Source organism: Staurois parvus, unplaced genomic scaffold (assembly GCF_062004578.1).
Source record: "Staurois parvus isolate SC_StPar_1 unplaced genomic scaffold, SC_StPar_1.0 ptg000151l, whole genome shotgun sequence".
NCBI lineage: Eukaryota > Metazoa > Chordata > Amphibia > Anura > Ranidae > Staurois > Staurois parvus.
Window position 1 is genome coordinate 14,725,523 of NW_028317947.1, and position 23,097 is coordinate 14,748,619.

Below are 23,097 nucleotides of genomic sequence, written 5' to 3' on the forward strand. Positions count from 1 at the left end.
AGCTGACTCCACAGCAAACACTTAAGATTCTACACTGGGAATAAATCTTTTGTCATCGTATAAAGAGACATCTGGCTTTTCAGAGAACCGGGAACGTCATCGCAAGCTTGGCGGAAGCCTGCTTTTTTATGTACACATATAGCTGCTTTCCATGTATGCCTATTCATACAAACAAATATAATTATAAATACACTGTGATTTGCATGTATTAAAATGCACAGATGCCTACTGATGTAAACCTGTATGTGCATGGTATATTATAAAAATCCATAAGCAGGCATAGAAAGCATAAGCCAAGGAGGGGGCAGCAGGAACTGGGACAGGGAATACATAATTGCAAATGACCTATAGATTTAATCTTTATTGATGAGGGCAGGGACGGACTGACAACTCATGGGGCCCCCGGGCAATAGGGGATCATGGGGCCCCTGTGTCCTTGCCCAAACTCAAAAAAGCCTATGAAAAAGGTACCAGGCAGGGGCGGACTGACAACTCATGGGGCCCCCGGGCAATAGGGGATCATGGGGCCCCTGTGTCCTTGCCCAAACTCAAAAAAGCCTATGAGAAAGGTACCAGGGGCCAAAGTCCATGGCCGTCCGACAATGCAACCTTCATGGAGAAGGTTGCTTTGACAGGTGGTACTTTTCTCCAAGCACTTGACTGCTTGCCTAGAACATTTTACCAGACCCGACCTCCTCATGCATTCCTCGCATGCAGCCTGGCTTGGGAAAGTGCTTGGAGACCAAGTGCCTTCTGCCAAAGTAGACTTCTCCTGGCTAGCTGCGTGATCGGACACCCATGGTGGTGAGAGCAACCTCACAGCTAGCCTTAAACAGCACCTAGGAAGATGGGACAAAGTACTTTATGTGCTTGTAGGAACAGAACATATCAATAGGTTCTCAATGGATTTCTGGCAGATCAAGTACAGTATTTTTCAGTAGTTTTACATCACTTAGCATGTGATGGTGGGCATGCTTTAAAGTTGCCAACCCCTCCTTCTGCCAGGGGCGGACTGACAACTCATGGGGCCCCCGGGCAATAGGGGATCATGGGGCCCCTGTGTCCTTGCCCAAACTCAAAAAAGCCTATGAGAAAAGTACCAGGGGCATCTCATGGGGCCCCCTACTGACCCCGGGCCCTCGGGCAGTGCCCGAGTTTCCAAATGGTCAGTCCGCCCCTGGATGAGGGTCAATGTGATGTTTGATGAGTATCGGCTTCCACTCTCATCTATAAAAATATGTTTGCCAACCATCCTCTTTGCATATACTGGTCAGGTTGTGCCTGCCGTACAGATCTGAGCATGTACGTGCATAATACAGTATGGTGTAGAAAGCAGGAGCTAGATTATTAACCTGCCGTAATAAAACATTCATATTTATACTTTTGACATCTAAATACAAGAGGCATGTGTATTCTTACCTAAAGCAGGACTTACTGTAACTACTGATTGCCTTGGATCCCCTCGCCCCTCTTCTGCGCTGCTATATTAAAAACTACAGTGCACGCTCATATACATCTCTGGTGTCTTCCAGGTATCTAGGACCTGGCAGAGACCGGCAGCGCAAATTGCGCATGCTCAGGGTTTTTTTTGCACATGCAAACAATGCTGCCAGCTCCTGGCAGATTGCCACTGTACTACCCCACAGCACATGTACACATATGCAATGGACTAGTAACACACAGCCTCCTGTGATAGCTGTGATGTAGTTTTCCCAGGAGGCAAAGGAGCCTAGACTGGAAACCCGGAAGCACTGCTTTGCAGCATGAAAATAAAAAATGTAAAGAATAGAATCAAAATTATTATCTTTTCTATATGTAGCACTACTCCCGAAAGGGCCACTAGATTTTAGAACAGGTTCTTTCTCTAATCAGTGCAAGGCAGCAAGGCACACAGCGGTCATTTATCCAGTCTGGTTCAGTAATCAGTCTTGGGGTTTCGTAGATTTATTGCTGATAGAACTTGGGAGGGGATATGGGGGTGAAACAGGATCCTCAAAAAAGGAACAGATTGCCAATGTAGGACACTTCTGTCTTGACAGTAACCCCAGCTATTTCGAGGGGAATGTTAATTGGCTAGAACAGTCTATATGTGCACAGCTGAGGACCATGCACCAAAAATATAGCACGAGTCATGGGGGTCTATGTTTCATGACCTAAGACCATAAGACCTCCAAGTCAAGACAGGAGGCTTTACTCACAGGGTCCCAAAGAATACACAGATTGCCAATGGGGGACACTTCTTTCTTGACAGTAACACAAACTATTTTGAGGGGAATGTTAATTGGCTAGAACAGTCTATATGTGCACAGCTGAGGACCATGCACCAAAAATATAGCACGAGTCATGGGGGTCCATGTTTCATGGCCTAAGACCATAAGACCTCCAAGTCAAGACAGGAGGCTTTACTCACAGGGTCCCAAAGAATACACAGATTGCCAATGGGGGACACTTCTTTCTTGACAGTAACACCAACTATTTCGAGGGGAATGTTAATTGGCTAGAACAGTCTATATGTGCACAGCTGAGGACCATGCACCAAAAATATAGCACGAGTCATGGGGGTCCATGTTTCATGGCCTAAGACCATAAGACCTCCAAGTCAAGACAGGAGGCTTTACTCACAGGGTCCCAAAGAATACACAGATTGCCAATGGGGGACACTTCTTTCTTGACAGTAACACCAACTATTTCGAGGGGAATGTTAATTGGCTAGAACAGTCTATATGTGCACAGCTGAGGACCATGCACCAAAAATATAGCACGAGTCATGGGGGTCCATGTTTCATGGCCTAAGACCATAAGACCTCCAAGTCAAGACAGGAGGCTTTACTCACAGGGTCCCAAAGAATACACAGATTGCCAATGGGGGACACTTCTTTCTTGACAGTAACACCAGCTATTTTGAGGGGAATGTTAATTGGCTAGAACAGTCTATATGTGCACAGCTGAGGACCATGCACCAAACATATAGCACAAGTCATGGGGGTCCATGTTTCATGGTCTGAGACCATAAGACCTCCAACTCAAGACAGGATGCTTTACTCACTGGGTTCCAAAGAATATACAGATTTCCAATGGAGGACACTTCTTTCTTGACAGTAACACCAGCTATTTCGAGGGGAATGTTAATTGGCTAGAACAGTCTATATGTGCACAGCTGAGGACCATGCACCAAACATATAGCACAAGTCATGGGGGTCCATGTGTCATGGCCTGAGACCATAAGACCTCCAACTCAAGAGAGGAGGCTTTACTCACAGGGTCCCAAAGAATACATTGTCTATAAGCATGACCCCAAATGAAAGTCCAGGATCCAGCCCAGGAGTGGTCCAGGGTAAGCAGCAACTGGAGCTCACAGATCTATTCCCACACAGGGAGAGACACCCTCTCCTATGAGCTCCAGCCTATTTAACAGGAACCCATCCACCATCTGGGCACACCTCACCAAGGATTGGATTGGCTCTACTTAATATTCAGGCCTAGTGTGTGAATCCTCCTGCCCTAATCTCCAGAAGCTTCTCCTAGACTCAGGGGGAGGTAATCAAACTCCCAGCTTGTGGAGTCCTGAGTAGACCAAACTAAACAATTCCGGCTCCTGTGGCTACAGCAGAAGCCCCATACTAAATTTACCTAACAGCCGATGTATGTGCTACATATAAGAGGGAGGGGGAAGGGATAAAATAATAGTTGTTAAAGTAAGTTTTTTTCAGCTTTACATATTGGAATCAATTGTGCTTTTTTCCAGATCTGAGCAGAAATACAGCATGAAACCCTTTGCCCTTGTGCAAGAGCCTGTACAGAGTTACTGATCTTGTACCTCCCCCCTCTTGTAGTTCTACAGGCAACCTGTAGGGGGAGGACCTACGGGCCCCCCCCTAAAAGTGAGCTCTGCACAGGCAATGTACTACCCAATGATGATGTCACCACTACTTTTAGCAGGTAACATCTGAGTTTGAAAAGGCATTTAGTACACACAAAGTGGATTTATATCCTTTGAGATATACATTCAAATGTACGTTTTTGTGCCCTGCATTCAACTTTAAACATTGCATCCCATCACTGTCTCCACATTCACTCATTTTTGCAATAGAACTATTTAATTTTTTGTTCTGATTCACTTTTTTAATTTGTAGCATTCCTATGTTATTCTGTCTTTTGTACGGTTCTAATTTGCTATTATACAGATTTACTTTGACAGCAACTAACTTGGGAATGAGATGAACTTTTGGGATGCCTTTTCTCACCCTTACTTGCGATGTTGCTGTTCATTGACAAGATATCTAATTGTTTTGTACACATTCTGAACCGCGTCGTTTGCCAGCAGTCTGACTTCTCTGTTTTTTAGAATCCACTAATTGTCTAGGGGTCATTTAAAATGGCTAAAGTCCAACTGGTCCTAGAATCTTTCCAATCCGGTCAGCTCATCTCCAAAAGCCTAACGTATGATGGAATGCGCAACAGTGAATTAGCCTTTATGTGGCACATACCAGAAAGTGAGGGCTATTTACTAACATGGGTGCAAAGGTTCAAGTATGTGTAACCCCTGGCAACAAGAGAGTTGCTGGAGCCAAGCTGCAACTATCGAGCGAGTACAAAATGAATTAATGGCATCTTCCAATAGCATTGCCATAGATATGCTTGCTACATGTGGATATTTGAGGATTATTCAATGACTTATTTAGCACCATCATCTCAGAAAGATGTTGGATGTGGATCATCATCCAATGCAAGGGTGCAGGTTTGCAGAATGATGTGCAAAAAAGTCTAAATCACCCCAACCTATAACTAGCCTTTGCAGTAGGGTGCACATGGAAGGACAATGCACATCACAAACAAAGATTTCCTAGCACACCTACCAGGCATATCTGCTCTTAATCTATTCATTATAATATATGAGCTCCTACTACTTTCAAAATTTAGGATTGCAGTACACTAGGGTGCCATGAAGTGGCCCTGCAGCTTATGCATATATTTACAAATGTGTGCAAACTAAACCCCTAGTTTAAGGGGCGGACTGACAACTCATGGGGCCCCCGGGCAATAGGGGATCATGGGGCCCCTCCGTCCTTGCCCAAACTCAAAAAAGCCTATGAAAAAGGTACCAGGGGCATCTCATGGGGCCCCCTACTGACCCCGGGCCCTCGGGCAGTGCTCGAGTTTCCAAATGGTCAGTCCGCCCCTGCCTGGTTTTAATGTGAACTGTTAGACAGGACAATTTGGTTTGTTTCAGGCTGGCTGGTAAGTGAGCTGGGAATTTTTCTTTGCTGTTGTTTGACATTTCTTCGCTCTTCCATGTGTTCCTTGCTGCAAAGGCCAGTTAAAATTTGGGGCAGTTGTCTTTTTTTTGTAGATTTACCAACAAACAAATTGACCCTGTCTAACAATTCATGTTAAAAACGTGAATGTTTTGTTTGCACACATATGTAGATATATGATGTAAGCCGCGGTGCCTATGTCAAGGCTCCTCTGTGTACTGCAGTCCTAAATCTATGATTTTCAGAGTCCCCCAAGTTGGAGCACATATAGCAGTGGATGGATGAAGGTACAGGTTTGCCTGGAGGGAGCCCACTCAGCAAGAGCACAATGGCAGCTGAAGTGCTTCCCCGCATCAAACTCAACCAACTGTACAAAAAAGTTTGTTTGTGCTAGTCAGCCCTGCAAAGGTTGAGGGAAATATCAGACTTACCGTAACACCTCATCCTACCTTGGAGAATTCCCTTAAATGGATTGTGGATTAGAAGATATTCAGTATGGAGCAGTATACACTCTCTGGATCTGTTATCCCTTTTATGGGATGTCCACTAGCTAAACCAAGTTGTGGACTTGTTGAACTGGAAGAACCAAGAAGATTGGGCTTTGATAGCCTGGTTCCAGTCCTGTGTGCTGTGAATGCATGATTACAGGGATATCTGAACCTGTTTGTACGCCTAGAATACAGGATTGAATTCCACTATGTGCTCGAAAGTCTGTTTGATGGCCTGGATCATGGCCAATAAACTCTGTATGAATTGGCAGTTTTGGAGTTCCTGCAGGCTCCAATAAAATACTGGCGTAAGCTACCAGAAAACCTGGTATACAAGGACCTTGCAAGGTGCTTCTGAGACTTTATTTACAGACAACACATTCTTAAAAATAGGATCATTCTTGTGTTTTCAAATGCTCCTGATGGGATGCTGCCTGTAAGGAGAACTCTATGTCCAAATTGACACAGGATCCCCTAAGATGGAACTGTGAATCAATGGCAAAGTACACATTGGTCCTATGCCAAGTCCCCCCAGCACCAGTAGTAGCCAGTGGGTATGTGACATCTTTGTTTACTACTGTAACACAATCAACAAATGATTGAGCGATCACCACATCTCCCCCTCACACCGAAATTTAAACAGTGCTTGTAAGAGAGCTTGTGATTGGCTGATGATGGGTGCCAAATAGTACACAGTCCCTGTCCCACTTCTCCTATCATAATACAACAACTCACCTGTTGGTAACCCCTTTACCTACGCTTTGTGCCCAACTCCTTGCCAGAGGCTTTGTCCATGATGTCCGCAGTCATTGTCCTTTATATTCATAAGGAATGAATGTCCACACAAATGATATAGTTTTTGCACTTTACTGGTGTTTTTCAGAAGATGGCATTGACATATCACATCACATATCACATCACATAGACATCACATGGACACAGGGCTGTGGATAAGGGGGTGCCACAAGTCCTCCTGTACAGGGCCCAGGCCAGCAGGGGGCCCCAGGCAGCTGGGTGAATTGAATGTGGGCAGGGAGGGTGATTGGCACGGTGTGTGTGGGGGGCAATTACTAGAACCCTGTATGGCTCTTTCTGCAGCAGATGAAAGCTGGCTTCTTCTCCTCTCCCTCTTACTTGCTTCCAGCTGCTGCAGAGAGAGCCATACAGGGGAACAGTTCCAGATAATTGCCCCCCTGACCAGGGGCAGACTGACCATTTGGAAACTCGGGCACTGCCCAAGGGCCCGGGGTCAGTAAGGGGCCCCATGAGATGCCCCTGGTACCTTTTTCATAGGCTTTTTGGAGTTTGGGCAAGGACACAGGGGCCCCATGATCCCCTGTTGCCCGGGGGCCCCATGAGTTGTCAGTCCACCCCTGACACACCCATCACCCTCTCTGTGCACGATACATTTCCCTCTGCTTCCCAGGTCCCCCGTGTACTCCCACAGTGCTGCCAGCTTCCTTCCTCTCATTCTTACTGGCAGCTGCAAGCACACAGTAGGATCCTTCATGATGGAGAATGGGGGAAGGGTCTGGTAAACATGTTACATTTACCATCCATTTATTTCCTGAATTTCCACAATAAGTGATCAGTACCAATCATTCACTGTGTTCATTATAACTGAAGCACAGAAAACTGTTTTTTTAGGGGGGTGCCTGTCATGGTGGCTGTATGGGGCCCTGTGGTTTCTAACAGCAGACATACAATCTGGGGTTGCTTGACTTTACTTTGCTAGTCACACATGTAGTGGAAGTACAGTAGCAGTTGTTATGTGAAAGCAGCACACTACACATCACTCTCAAGCCATCTTTCCTTTAACATAGCCTCTCTCCTCTCCATGTTTATTATTGCTCACTCAAAGGGCTCGGACATGCTATAGGCTCTATGGATCTAGCTCACGACTCCCCACATATCATTCTAGGGCCAGGACTGCTGCAGCTGTTTGGGAATGGTTCCAGACGAGTAAGGACAGGATAGGGACATGCCATCCTTTCTGGAATCCTACCAAATCCTTGGTTGCAGAACGGCCAGGCCACATTCTGCCCTCTGAGACAGACACTGTCAGCATGCTCAATTTTTTTAATTTTTTAATTTTCCGAAAAATTATGACAAAAAAAATACAACTTCAAAAAACTCTCCATGCCTCTTATGAAGTACGTCGGACTGTCTACTCTGCAAAAAGGGGTCATTTGGAGGATATCTGTACTGTTCTGACATTCTTGGACCTCAAGAAATTAGATTGGCTGTCAGTACTTTAGGATTGATCAATATTCAGATCTATACCATAGTTTGTGAACTCTATAACTTTCCTACAAACTAAATAATACATCCTAATTTGGGTTATTTTCACCAAAGACATGTATCAGAATACATCTCGGCCTAAATTTATGAAGAACAATTATTTATTTGCAAACTTTTATAACAGAAACAAAGAAAAATGTGTTTTTCAAAATGTTTGGACTTTTTTTGTTAATTTAGCAAAAAATAAAACCCCCAGCAGTGATTAAATACCACCAAAAGAAAACTCTAGTTGTGTGAAGAAAATGATAAAATTTTAGTTTGGGTACAATGTTGTATGACCGCGCAATTATCATTCAAAGTGTGAGAGCGCTGAAACCTGAAAAATGGCCTGGGCAGGAAGGTGTAAAATTGCCCGGTATTGAAATGGTTAAACTAGCAACAGCTGGCACAACCCATGCAGGTTTGCACTGCCTACAAACTGGAAAAAATTATTAAATTGTTGGAAATGGCCCTCGAAAAACAGGAGGGGCCATGCTCTACCTCTTGGAAACCTGTATTGACAGAATATGGAGTTTGTAACTCCATATTCTGTCAATACAGGTTTCCAAGAGGTAGAGCATGGCCCCTCCTGTTTTTCGAGGGCCATTTCCAACAATTTCTCTCCGGGGTGAACAGAAAATGCAAAGATGGAGATGTAGCAATTTTCTTCCTTTCCAATGTCCAAAGGGAGATTACGGGAGTTACTGTCACTTTTATAACTCTCTGCCCGAGGTGAGATTATGAACAGCGTCCTGGATGCAAGGCCACCATGGCTTCCAGCAAATACGTTGTACATCTATTGACTCTAACTTGACTGCTGTATGTCTGTTCTCAGCTTGAGGTTGTGCTTATTACCGCTTCTCTATCCATCTCTATTCTGCACTTCTCCTCTTTTTTTTTTCCTGGATGTTCTGACTTGGCAGCCTGTTGAGACTATTGTGTCTGAACTTTAAATACAGTATCAGATATGCATCGTATCAGAGTCTCTTTTCACAGCTAAAATAACAACTCCACAGTAGTCAGAAGAGCTAGAGGTTTGACTCATAAGCCAGCACATATCACTGCTATTAGGGGCTCTAAGGGCCCGCTGGCCTCCCTTTTCTATCTGCTGAGCTGCAGGCACAGACAGATGCTCCACAAGATCAGTATTCTGCCTTATCAGTCAGTCTTCAGTGATCTGTGCCCAGGCAGGGGAGTCGGGGGCTAGGGAGAGATTAACTGAATCATTCCATCACACGTTCCCATATGACATATGTCTGTGCGGATACCCATTCACATTTCAACGTGGCACACTGCGAGAATAGATGAATACCCAGGACAGATCGTTTGCCAGATGAAGCCATTTGGATAATACATTGATATGCAGCGATGACACTCTTGGCTATTATTGTAATTGCACAAAATATATTAGGTAGCAGGAAGTGGAAATGTTGTATTCTAGAAATTGTGCGCATAGGGGAAAAAGATATTTTTAAAGAGATACTGATAAAAAAATACAAAAATATATCAGATATGGTATTTATGCTGTATAGAGGCCACTCTACCATATCTATATTTAAATTCCAATTAAAAATTTTACTTTATAATTATCATGTAAATTTACATGTCAAAATGATTAGTAGATCCAGAGATATAGGCAGCTCAAAATTTTTTTTTTCCTATATAATTAAGATTTACTGCCTTTAAGGCTCCCCTATTGATCAGAAATGCTACCTATCACAATAAAGAAGTCTCACCTTGATTTTTATTAATGTGTTCTCTTCCCTGAGGGACAAAGTACATGTAGTATTTTGTTTCAGCTTCTTGATGCTATCTAAGATTAGCTGTGAGGTCAGATAGGACACACCTCCAAAGTCCATGGCCCTCCGACAATGCAGCCTGCAAGGAGAAGGTTGCTTTGATAGGTGGTACTTTTCTCCAAGCACTTGACTGCTTGCCTAGAACATTTTACCAGACCCGACACCCTCATGCATTCCTCGCATGCAGCCTGGCTTGGGAAAGTGCTTGGAGACCAAGTGCCTTCTGCCAAAGTAGACTTCAACTGGCTAGCTGCGTGATCGGACACCCATGGTGGTGAGAGCAACCTCATAGCTAGCCTTAAACAGTACCTAGGAAGATGGGACAAAGTACTTTATGTGTTTGTAGGAACAGAACATATCAATAGGTTCTCAATGGATTTCTGGCAGATGAAGTACAGTATTTTTCAGTAGTTTTACATGTGATGGTGGGCATGCTTTAAAGTTGCCAACCCCTCCTTCTGCCAGGGGCGGACTGACAACTCATGGGGCACCCGGGCAATAGGGGATCATGGGGCCCCTGTGTCCTTGCCCAAACTCAAAAAAGCCTATGAAAAAGGTACCATGGGCATCTCATGGGGCCCCCTACTGACCCCGGGCCCTCAGGCAGTGCTTGAGTTTCCAAATGGTCAGTCCACCCCTGCCTTCTGCATAAATTCAACTGAAAACGCAAGATGGTATTAATCACAGCTGGTGAGCAAGCTATGGAACTCATACACTCTCTGGCAGAGCCACCTAACATCATCTACCAAAATCTGAAATATCAATTTGAGGTGGACTGACCTTTCAAAAAACTTAAAAGCTAAGGTAAGGTTAAAATAAGCTATTTATCTAAAAAAAAAAAAGCACAAGCTTTCGAGAAGAATTTTCATTTTTTACTCTTCTAGAATGAAAGCATGGACTTTTTCATGTAACCGTTAACCCTATAAACCTATCAACTGTCACGGTCAAAAGGTGAACACGTTCTCCAGGCTGTAAATGAGTCAGAGACAGCAATGTCTCTTTTGGATTCTCCTGCAAAGAGGTTTAACTGGTGATTGGTCTGAATTTATATGCAGCTTTACAAGTGCAAAGTTTATAATCTCTGACTGGCTGTCAGGCAAGAAAACACCTGCTTTATCCATTCTTCCCAGGCTGCAGTTTCCATTAGAGAACTGGATAGTAGAAATGAGTAAGTTGTTCAGTATTAACTATGCTGCTATATGGAGTAGGCATTCTGAGCCTGCTTTACTGCACATTTACCCGCTAGTGAGGGTATGCAGAGTCCACATACCCCTATTGTAAGATAATGCCTTACTCCATCTGTTCTGAACCAGGGTTCCCCCAGAGGTTGCCAAGGGATCCCTGAACTATGGCTAATTGACCTCCCATCTGATGAGGCTTGGATAGTCTGGGGGCCAAAGCAATTTGGCAAAGCAAGAAACATAGCAAAAATTATCTTTTTAGCTGTCTGTTAGGCATTCTGATTACCACCGTAAGGGTTGCAGTCTTCCCACTGATTAACAATGTAAGGAGAATTCTTCCCCTTGACCACCAATATAAGGGACTTTCTTCCCACTCACTAACAATGTAAGGAGCATTCTTCTCACTGACCATTAATTCAAGGGGAGCATTTTTTCCATTGACCACCAATGTAAGGGACATTCTTCCCACTAACAATGTAGGGAGCATTCTTCTAACTGACCACCAATATAAGGGGAGCATTCTTCTTACTGACTAACAATGTACGGAACATTTGTCCCACTAACCACCAATATAAGTGGAGCACTCATTCCATTGACCACTAATGCAAGGAGCATTCTTCCCACTGACTAACAATGTAAGGAGTAGGGGTGGTCTGACCATTTGGAAACTCGGGCACTGACCAAGGGCCCGGGGTCAGTAGGGGGCCCCATGAGATGCCCCTGGTACCTTTTTCATAGGCTTTTTTGAGTTTGGGCAAGGACACAGGGGCCCCATGATCCCCTATTGCCCGGGGGCCCCATGAGTTGTTAGTCCGCCCTGGTAAGGAGCAATCTTCTCACTGACCACCAGTGTAAGGGGAACATTCTTTCTATTGACCACCAATGTAAGGAACATTCTTCCCATTGGCTAAAAATGTAAGGAGTATTCCTCTCACTGACCACCAATAAGGGGAGCATTCTGCATTCTGTAAAGCACTGCATAAATTGACGGCACTATATAAGTACCTAAAATAAAATAATAATGATAAGATCATGAGCTATATCATCAAAATAAGGCATGGCCAAAGCACAGGTTTACTTAATGGAACAGTCTACATTCCTTGTACCATATATATCAATTCTGAGATATAAGGTAGTGCTACCTACAAAAGGGCAAACAGGGCCATGATCTGTATGATATGACTTATATCCAGATAGTATAGATGCTTTGTGACCCCTCATCATACCAATTTCCTATCGGTCCCTTTCCCACCTGTGCTCTGTAAAGTGGGTTCCAATGTACTGTGGTATGATGGCATAACTGCCATTTTTTGGTCTTTACTAGGCCCTCATCTGGAATTAGTAAAGCCCAAATAAAGGTTTCATAGTATTGATAAGGCCATGTGCTGGGCAATTAATATATTGTAAGTCATGGGAAAAGCACATGTTCATTTTACAGAAGACAGTTTAGAATCCTGGTACTACTAAAATATATACTGGGATATATGTTAGCCAGGGGTGGACTGACCATTTGGAAACTCGGGCACTGCCTGAAGGCCTGGGGTCAGAAGGGGGCCCCATGAGATGCCCCTGGTACCTTTTTCATAGGCTTTTTTGAGTTTTGGCAAGGACACAGGGGCCCCATGATCCCCTATTGCCCGAGGGCCCCATGAGTTGTCAGTCTGCCCCTGATGTTAGCACTAAATAAATACACTGGAACGATCGGTAAATGATAAGCAAAAGCAAAATATATGCATATGGCATCAATGGCAGCTGTGAATAAGATCATTTTACTCACATAAGTTTTAAGCGATGTTAGGTCATATAGCACCTCTGCATTCTTCCAATCGTAGCCTAATCACAAGAAAAGGGTTAACCCGTCCTGCCCTTTTTTTTGGATTGAACATCTGCAATTTAGAAAACGGTTACATTATAGGATTAGTCCTCAGCTCAAAGTGTCTGTGGATATGCCACATACACATGTAGTGCAGTCAGCAATACACCTTGTCCTCATTAGAGAGGTGCAGGTCACAGCCTGTGCGGCATGTCTGCTTGAGCAATCATAGAATGGTAAAAATATCATACAACCCCCTTCGCTCTTTATCCTGAGGTCCCAGTCACCCTTCTATTAGTGCGTCTAACTGGCCTCTAAATCACATATTTTCCATATAGCTGTGGTTCTGTTATTGTTCATTGGTCTTCAAACAATATTCCTTAAAGCATCAGTCCACCCAAATCCGATACTGGGCAGGTTCAGGTATTCATTACTTCTCACAGAGATCACAGAATCTTCTCTGTTGATGCCTTCATCTGCTTTTCTATCTGAAAGGACGCTACCATCTTTGTTCAGGCATCATCGAGGGTCAGCATCAGGGGCGGACTGACAACTCATGGGGACCCCGGGCAATAGGGGATCATGGGGCCCCTGTGTCCTTGCCCAAACTCAAAAAAGCCTAGGAAAAAGGTACCAGGGGCATCTTATGGGGCCCCTACTGACCCTGGGCCCTTGGGCAGTGCCTGAGTTTCCAAATGGACAGTCCGCCCCTGGTCAGCATCTATTTTTTGGACTCAGATTCTGACTCAAAGATGAGCTGCAGCATTTCCCCTTGTAACTTATTACAATGTTGAAGTCTGATCACTAGACGTGCAGTTCATTTTGTTATGATTCATTTTTCAGAAAATGTAATTTTTGGAGATTCACATGTACAGTATATGAATCTCCGATGGACATAGTAACAAATGTCAACGAATCCTAAAGAAAATTAACAAAATTAGCTAATGCATTTGTTTCATTTAGATGAAATCACATGATGTGATAGAAGTTCGAGCCCATGGGACAATGAATTCAATTTTCTAATTAATTTGATAATTCAGACAATGAATAGATCTGAATTTTATTACATTTGCTAATTTGGAAGCCAGTTGATATTTTTCAATCAGCTCATGCTATTTATCCTGGTGGGTTGGACTAGTGTCCGAAAATATTAAATCCTTCTGATTCGAATCAGTCTGGTTTGATAATATGTTGAATATATAGTAGCAATTTTCCGGAAAAAACATAACATTTTTCAAATCCACCCAGACCAACGAAAATACAAAACAAATGGAAATGAATCAAATACTGAAAACGAATCGGGTCAACATAACGAATATGACAAAACAAAATTCCTCAGGGAATGAATGCATCTGAAATGAAACAAAACTAAATTTCTGGCATTCACATGTCTACTTATCACTGGGCGAGAGGTGGGGTGATCAAGGAAAAGTTTCCTCTTGCCTGCAGTAGACTGATGCCGTCATCTGAAGCTAGGCAAAGACACTCAAATGGAGCTCAAGGATTGCTATTTAATAATAAAAGTAGTTTTTACTATTATTATACAAAATGTATATAGTATCAACAGTTTGTGCAACATCCTACAAAATATCAGGAGACAATACAGTTACAATACAATTCAATACAAGAGGGCTAGGAGGGCCCTGCTCCTGAGAGCTTACAATCTAAGAAAGGATGAAGTGATGCTAAAGGTAATAACTGTATGGGGATGACCTGATAGAGAAAGGCTGGAGAGACCTTCCTGAGGAGATGAGTTTTCAGGGGTCGGCAGACATAGTCAGACATAGCTATATTAGTTGGGGTTGGGCATTCTAGAGGATGGGAGAAACTCTAGACAAGTCCTGGAGGCCAGTATTTGAGTAGGTGATGAGGAAGCTAGAGAGCAGGAGATCTTGGGAAGAGCAGAGAGGAAAATTTAGGTGATAGTTTGAGACGGGTTGCTGATGTAGCTAGGGACAGAGTTATGGATGGCCTTGTATGTTGCTGGTACCATTTTAAATTTTATTCTTTGGGCTTTTGGAAGCTATTGGAAGGATTGGCAGAGAGGCATGGTGGACACTAAGCGGTTGGTGAGGTGGAAGCCATATTGGTGGGTTAGGTGTTTCCAGAGGATGGGAGAAGTGCTGGAGAGGCTAATATGTGAGGAGGTGATGAGGGAGCTAGAGAGCAGGAGGTCTTGGGGAAAGTAGAGAGGACAGTTTAGGTGATAGTTTGAGACAAGGTGATAATGTAGCTAGGGGCAGAGTTATGGATGGCCTTGAATGTTGTTGGTACCATTTTGAATTTCTTTCTTTGGGCTTTTGGAAGCCAGTGGAAGGATCAGTAGGGAGGCGCGTTGGACATTGAGTGGTTGGTGAAGTGGAAGAGAAAAATGATAATGTTTTTGTATAGTGTGAAGTTAGGAATTTATTCAAGCAGACTTGTAAAGCTAATGAAAGTTCAACTTTAATGCTCCTTGCAGTAAATCACTGAATGGTTCAATCATTACTGCAAGCTTAAGCCAGCCACCATCTTGTCTTGTACAGCCAGCTTTAGATATTGCCTAAATGCCTATTATTCCTTTCCAGAGTTATAAATGCCTTCAGATCAGGGGTGGACTGACAACTCATGGGGCCCCCAGGCAATAGGGGATCATGGGGCCCCTGTGTCCTCGCCCACACCCAAAAAAGCCTATGAAAAAGCCAATGAAAGGTACCAGGAGCATCTCATGGGGCCCCCTACTGACCCTGAGCCCTCGGGCAGTGCTCAAATGGTCAGTCCGCCCCTGCTTCAGATACTTGTTCTAGCCCATCTCTTGATGGGCAATAAGTGCTGATTGTTAGCCAGATTGTAAAAGCAAGGCCCAGCAATAGTACATCTTCAAGGCTTTAGATTGGACGGGATGACAGGTCGATATGTTCATTACGTCTCTCTGCTGCCCAAGCTCATTTGGCTTGTGGTTTTCTGCCTAAAGCCTCCTCCACTTATTACCTGCAGCATGCTTCATAGAACAAAGTGCTGCCAATGATAGAATTTATGGGAGCTTGTCAGATGCTTTCAATCTTTCAGTAGTAAAGATTATCGCTCTTACCTCCCCTTCCACTCCCATTCATTTACCTGGATCCCTCTAGTGCCTCGTCTCTTCTTCAAATCCCGGCCCAGACATTTTAAATCAGGAAGGTGTTCTGCTTTCTTTTCATGTGCCGCCTTTGCAGTGCTGTAAAAATAATAATGATAATTGATCTATAGTTACAGGCTAAGGCTGTTTTGTATGTGAAATGGAGCTACCAGGATTTCCAGCTTTCAATCTTTTTTAAACCTGAAAAACGAAATCATCAGTTATTTAAGTTGTGTCAGATCACCTTATTCTGCCTCTGGGGAAGTTACCCTTCCCCAGTCATTTCGTCATTTCTCGGATTCAGTACACTTCTTTATTACAGTACTTCCATTGACTTTCGGCAAGTCTTCATTTTTGTATCAAAAAATTCTATAACCATCAATATTAAGACCTTTTCCACCTTTCCCTTACTTCCTGAGGTCCTACATTTATCAGTAATCAGTAGTATCCTCACCCCAGCTGTTTCTTCTCCAGGGGTCTAACCACAGTCAGGTCTTCTCTTCGCCTTATTTATCTTGTTGCCTGACACGGTATAATGGCAAATATGAAACATAACCCAATTTCCTGATACCGTGTAATCATCTATCTACATATATGGCCTCTCTTCTACACTTATTGCCTGACACCAGATAATCACCATATCTGGAACTTAGCCAATTTTCTGATAGTCTGTAATATCACACAGCTCCGCTCTGTACACTGTGTTGTATGTTATATACTCCACATTGCTCTACTCTGTAGAATGTGCTGTATGTTATCTACTCCACACTGCTCTGCTCTCTGCACTTCATTGTATGTTATATACTACACACTGCTCTACTCTGTACGCTGTGCTGAATGTATATACTGCACACTGCTCTACTCTGTACACTGTGCTGTATGTTATATACTACACACTGCTCTACTCTCTACACTTCATTGTATGTTATATACTACACACTGCTCTACTCTGAATGTGCTGTATGTTATCTACTCCATACTGCTCTACTCTCTACACTTCATTGTAAGTTATATACTACACACTGCTCTACTCTACACACTGCTCTACTCTGTACACTGTGCTGAATTTATATACTCCACACTGCTCTACTCTGTACACTGTGCTGTATGTTATATAATCCACACTGCTCTACTCTGTACGCTGTGATGAATGTATATACTCCACACTGCTCTACTCTGTACACTGTGCTGTATGTTATATACTCCACACTGCTCTACTCTGTACACTGTGCTGTATGATATATACTCCACACTACTCTGTACACTATGCTGAATGTATATACTCCACACTGCTCTACTCTGTACACTGTGCTGTATGATATATACTCCACACTACTCTGTACACTATGCTGAATGTATATACTCCACACTGCTCTACTCTATACACTGTGTTGTATGTTATATACTTAACACTGCTCTACTCTGTACACTGGGCTGTATGTTATATACTACACACAGCTCTACTCTGTAAAATGTGTTGTATGTTATATACTCCGCATTGCGCTACTTGTTATACTGTGCTGTATGTTATATATTACACACTGCTCTACTGTGTACAATGTGTTGTATGATATATACTCCACATTGCACTACTCTGTATACTGTGCTGTATGTTATATACTCCACACTGCTCCACTATGTACACTGTGTTGTATCTCATATACTCCACACTGCTCTACTTAGTCATAAGAATGGGCCATCCATAGGAATGAATAGGGCCATTGCACACATGTGCACTAGAGAGGACACACCAAAATATGTTACATGCAAAGGCTGTGTGGTGCTGGGCAGAATCATACAGTAAAGATGGTATGTAAGTATTTCATCTTCCTGGCTGCACTCAGGGGTGTAGGGGTGGATGGTGGCATATTAGTTTTGTGATACCCACTTAGGTAAAACCATATAGTGCTACTGACCTCAGCACCTACCATGTTTGATGTGTGCTCTTCTCATGAAGCTTGTAATTTGTTTTTATTTTGCTTGCCCAAATTCTCCATTGGTATTTCCTATTTTTCAGGTTGTTATGCTGCATGCAGCATCCCATGGAGACCATCTATAGTCACCTTTTTGTGGGTGCTCCTGACCGGGAACTATAGCTAGACATCCAGACAACGTGTGCACCAACATTGGTATCCAAACCTTTAGCAATGGCGCCTCCAAACTCCTCTGTACGAGGGCCACATTTTATATTTTATAAATATTTATGGGCCAAAAAAATCCCATTAGAGTCCCCTCTTACGTCAGCTTTCCCCCTTCCATCAGGGTCCCCATCAGAGTTTCCCCTTCCATCAGGTTTCGCATCAGAACCCCTCTTTCTATCTCCTTCAAAGTTCCTCCTTCCATCAGGTTCTCCATCAAAGTTCCCCCTTCCATCAGGTTCTCCATCAAAGTTCCCTCTCCCATCAGGTTCTCCATCAAGGTCACACGTTCCATCAGGTTCTCCATGAAAGTCCCCCCTTCCATCTGGTTCTCCAATAAAATCCCCCCTTCCATCAAGTTCTCTATCAAAGTCCCATCTGTCATCAGGTTCTCCAATCAAAGTCCCATCTGTCATCAGGTACTCCATCAAAGGCCCCCTTCCATCAGGTTCTCATACAAAGTCTTCCCTTCCATTAGTTGTCCATCAAAGGCCCCCCTTTCATAAGGTTCCCCATCGAGGTCCTCCCTTCCATTCGTTTTCCTTCAAATTCCCCCTTTTCACCAGCTTCTCCATCAAAGTCCCCCCTATAATCAAGTTCTTCATCTAAGTCCCCCCTTCCATCAGGTTCTTCATCAAAGTTCCCCTTCCATTAGACTCCCCATCAAAGTCTCCTCTTTCATCAGGTTCTCCATCAAAGTTCCCCTTCCATTAGATTCCCCATCAGCATCTCCGCTTACATCAGGAACCTCATCAGAGTCCCCCCTTAAATCAGAAGTGGAGACCATAAGCTGCTTCTGCTGACCTTTATCCTCAATCAGGGCGCATTAAGGATATGCTACTAACCCTAGAAGGAGACCATATTCTAATGCTGGGGACCATATTCTAAATCTAGTAAGGTGCCAGATGTGGCCCGCAGGCTGTAGTTTGGAAACCCTGCTATAGCCAATGTAGATCTCCTGTGGAGTACTTTGCCCAATCAAAAAAAATCTGTATTGATTGAATATTTTAAACCTCATTTATATTGAGCTCTGCTTACTTTCTTACTTTCAAACCCTTCAATTTGACCAATTATTTGGCACATTCCTTCAGCCAGTTTTCCATGCCTCAAATATTTGGTGCACCATCGATAATTTACTGGGACTGGTATCTGTGTGAGTGTAATAAACATGAAATAAATAAATAAAAGCTGCATTAGATCAGTCTTTTCCAATAGCCATCCTCATCAGCCATCTTCAGTGATGTAGGATTTTACAAGTCTGGTATTGCCGCTGGTCTTCTATTAATTAAAACCTTTGCAATACACGCAGGGATTTCCACAAAGCAAGCCTTATTCATGTTTACATAATCTTTCCGTTTTTCATTAGTGAATTAGCTTTATTCATTTAAACTAACCACAGACACACTTTCATGGTCAGGAAATACAATTTTCGCTGGAATGCACTTAATCTCCGACCTTGAGGTATTTTCCAGCTGGATTGGAGTTAAAAAACAGCCCCGGTCTAATTAATTAGGGAATACTAAAATCACTAAGCATGCCAAACAGGCACATTTGCCTACTTTTACCTACAATCGATAAGCAGGTTAATAGCTCCAGGAACTGACACCCTCACAAACTGTGCACTACCTCACATGGATTGATAGTCCCACTTATACAGATGTAGGGAATATTCCTATTGCATCTTGGTACCTCAACCTTTTCCTGGTTCAGAACAATTCAGCTATGACCTGTTATATAGAAACTGTTGCTTTACACTAGAAAAACAGATTTCTGCACTTGTACCTGTCAGAGGCACCTGGATGCTATATTAGCCACATTGGGAGTATATTCTTTTCAATGGGTCGGCTGACTCATAGACTTGCAGATTCTTTGCATCAAGCTCATCTATTATGCATGAATAGCTAAAAACTGAAGGTCTTTCCCTTTAACAAAGGTCATTTAAAGGATTCAGCCACCAGTAGGTTAACGATCACAGCCAATCAGGGGCGGACTGACAATTTGGAAACTTGGGCAGTGCCCGAGGGCCCGGGGTCGGTAGGGGGCCCCATGAGATGCCCCTGGTGCCTTTTTCATAGGCTTTTTTGAGTTTGGGCAAGGACACGGGGGCCCCATGATCCCCTATTGCCCGGGGGCCCCATGAGTTGTCAGTCCGCCCCTGCAGCCAATCATAATTCATATACATTTTAAAAGATGCAATAAATATGAAAAAGCAAGGGACAGATGGATGGATGGAGGGATGAATGGATGATTGGCATACTTCCCAAGCTTCTGAGATGGAAAGAGGTGCACCTTTTAGCACAAAATTTTGAAAGATTCAACATCCTCTTTAACAAAGGGAATCCTTCAATGGATTCCACCCCTAATAGGTTAAGGTTCACAACCAATCATAATTTATACATTGCAAATGATGCAATAAATGTGAAAAATTAATAAAAGGGAGGGAGGGAGGGATGGATGATTGGTATACTACCCAACTTTCTGAGATGGAAAGAGGGGCACCTCTTAGCACAAAATTATTGTAAGAATCTACATTCCCTCTAACAATAGGGATATGTTTAAATGGGGTCTGCCTCTAAGTTAAGGATCACCTCCAAACATAATTCATATACATTTTTAAATAATGCAATAAATATGAAAAATTAATGAAAGGAATGTCTTAATGGATTGAAAGGGGGGCACCTTTTAGCTCAAAATTGATAAAATACATTGCCTTTAACAAAAGGGTATCCTTTAAAGAAGTCCACCCCTAACAGGTTAAGGATCACAGACAATCAAAATTCATATACATATCACATAATGTCATACTTATTATTATTATTATACAGGATTTATATAGTGCTAACAGTTTGCTCAGCGCTTTACAATAGAAAATAAGACAATACAGCACCAATACAATTCAGTACAAGTGGGATAGAAGGGCCCTGCTTCTGGGAGCTTACAATCTAATAGGGAGGGGCTGGTGGAACAAAAGGTAATAGCAGTGAGGGATGAACTGATGGGAGAAATAAATGATTTGTTTATTAGCTGAAGGCAGGATAGGTTTCCCTAAAGAGATGAGTTGTCAGGGATAGCCTAAAAATGGACAGAATAGGAGAGAGCTGAAAAGCTTAGGGTAGGAAGTTCCAGAAGATGGGAGAGGCTTTGGAGAAGTCCTGGAGACTAGCATGGGAGGAGGTCTTGGGAGGAGCAGAGAGGATGGTTTGGGTGATATTTGGAGACAGGATTGGTGATATAGCTTGGGGCAGAGTTGTAAATGTCTTTGTATGTTTTGAATTTTATTTGTTGGGCAATGGGAAGCCAATGGAGGGTTTGGCAGAGAGGGTTGGTGGACACTGAGTGGTTGGTAAGGTGGATGAGTCTGGCAGCAGCATTTATGATAGACTGATAAGGAGACTGCAAAGAGGTAGGCCTAAGAGAAAGGAAGGAAGGAGGGATGGGTGGGTGAATGGATGGAAGATGGGATGGATGGGAGGAAGAATGGATGGATTGAGAAATGAGTGGATGGATGGAAGGATAGATGGATGGAGGGAGGGACAGATGGAAGGATGAATAGATGAATGGATAATGATCATACTTCCCAATGCTCCTTTTACTTGTAGTCATTGGGAAGCATGCCACCCACATATAATTAAAAGGATTATTGGTGTCAACAGTTACTTGTTGTAACATTTCATTGCTCAATGAACCCGTAGCAACATCTGGAGGAACCCTGGTTGAGAAACTCTGCTATAGAGAATATACATTGCACTTGGGGATCAGTGTAGAGGGAATCTGTTTGTATCTTGGATATGTACTATGAGGATATGTACAATGTGGGAAGATGGGGGACACCACTCTATGAATACAAAACTCAGATGATCAATGAAGGGATTTCAGAGAGATGGCTTTTGAGCCCAAGAACTGACATGTTCCCTCCCCTCTAGTTATTCCAGCTATGGGTACCATAAATTTTAGGATCTCATTCATTATGGCCTAAAGCAGCCTTTAAAAACCTTTTCAACACAGAGGAACCCTTGAAATAAATGACTGTATCTACAACTCTTGATATATTAGTGTGATGGTTAGTGGGAAGAATGTTCCATTCACTTGTGGTCATTGGGAAGAATTACCCCCTTATAGATAGCTAAAACGATCAATGGTGTTAGTGGGAACTTATCTGAGAGGCAGAAATTGCTCATTGCTCAAAGAAACCCTAGTAACCTCTGGAAGAACCCTAGGGTTCCATGGAACCCTGCTTGAGAAAACCCTGGCCTACAGTATGCTCCACTGACCTCTGTCCTGTTTTTGATAGTCTCAGCATACTATCATTGTTTTTCACCTGTGTATGTTGAAATACAAGCACCCTTCCTCTTCACTCCCATTTTTCAGTTAATTTTCTTTTTCTCATTTCAGTGAATCAGACCCCAGTTCTGCCCATACCCTATACACCAATTTAATTATGGTTACACATTTTATTGAGAATCTTTATACAGCCAATGAAATTTCAGCATTTTATAGTCAGGCTATTATAAAACAAAAATTCTGACTGGTAAATAAGGTTTTCTACACTTTTCACTTGGCTGTGTAGAACACAAGCTCAGATGCACTGTACGCACAGTGGGAAGGAAGACATTTGTCTACATGAGAATTTCCACTTTTCTGAGTGTCTTTTACTGTCATACAGCCTCGTTTGGTCTCATTCTGTAATTCCCCTGTAGAGAGACATCATGCTGACAGCTCGCAGTCACAAGCCGCTGAGGTTGTAGATCTGATTTATGTCACTGGATATTGCCCATTTATCACTTTTACCGTTCGCCTGCTTCCTCTACTGAGCTAAAATATATTGGTGTTCATTTTTACAGTTAAAGGTGAACTCCAGTCTATGTACAGCTGAATCATGTCTGCTCAGTGTATTTGATTTTCAGAAGCAGTTGTTGCTTTCTTGGATGCATGTTTCTCTAAATGTGTCTCATTTTTTTCCAGGTTTATCAAGGATACCATCCCCTGGAATGAGATATACCTATCTAACCAATCAACAGCTGTGGAAGTACTGGTAGATGTCCCATT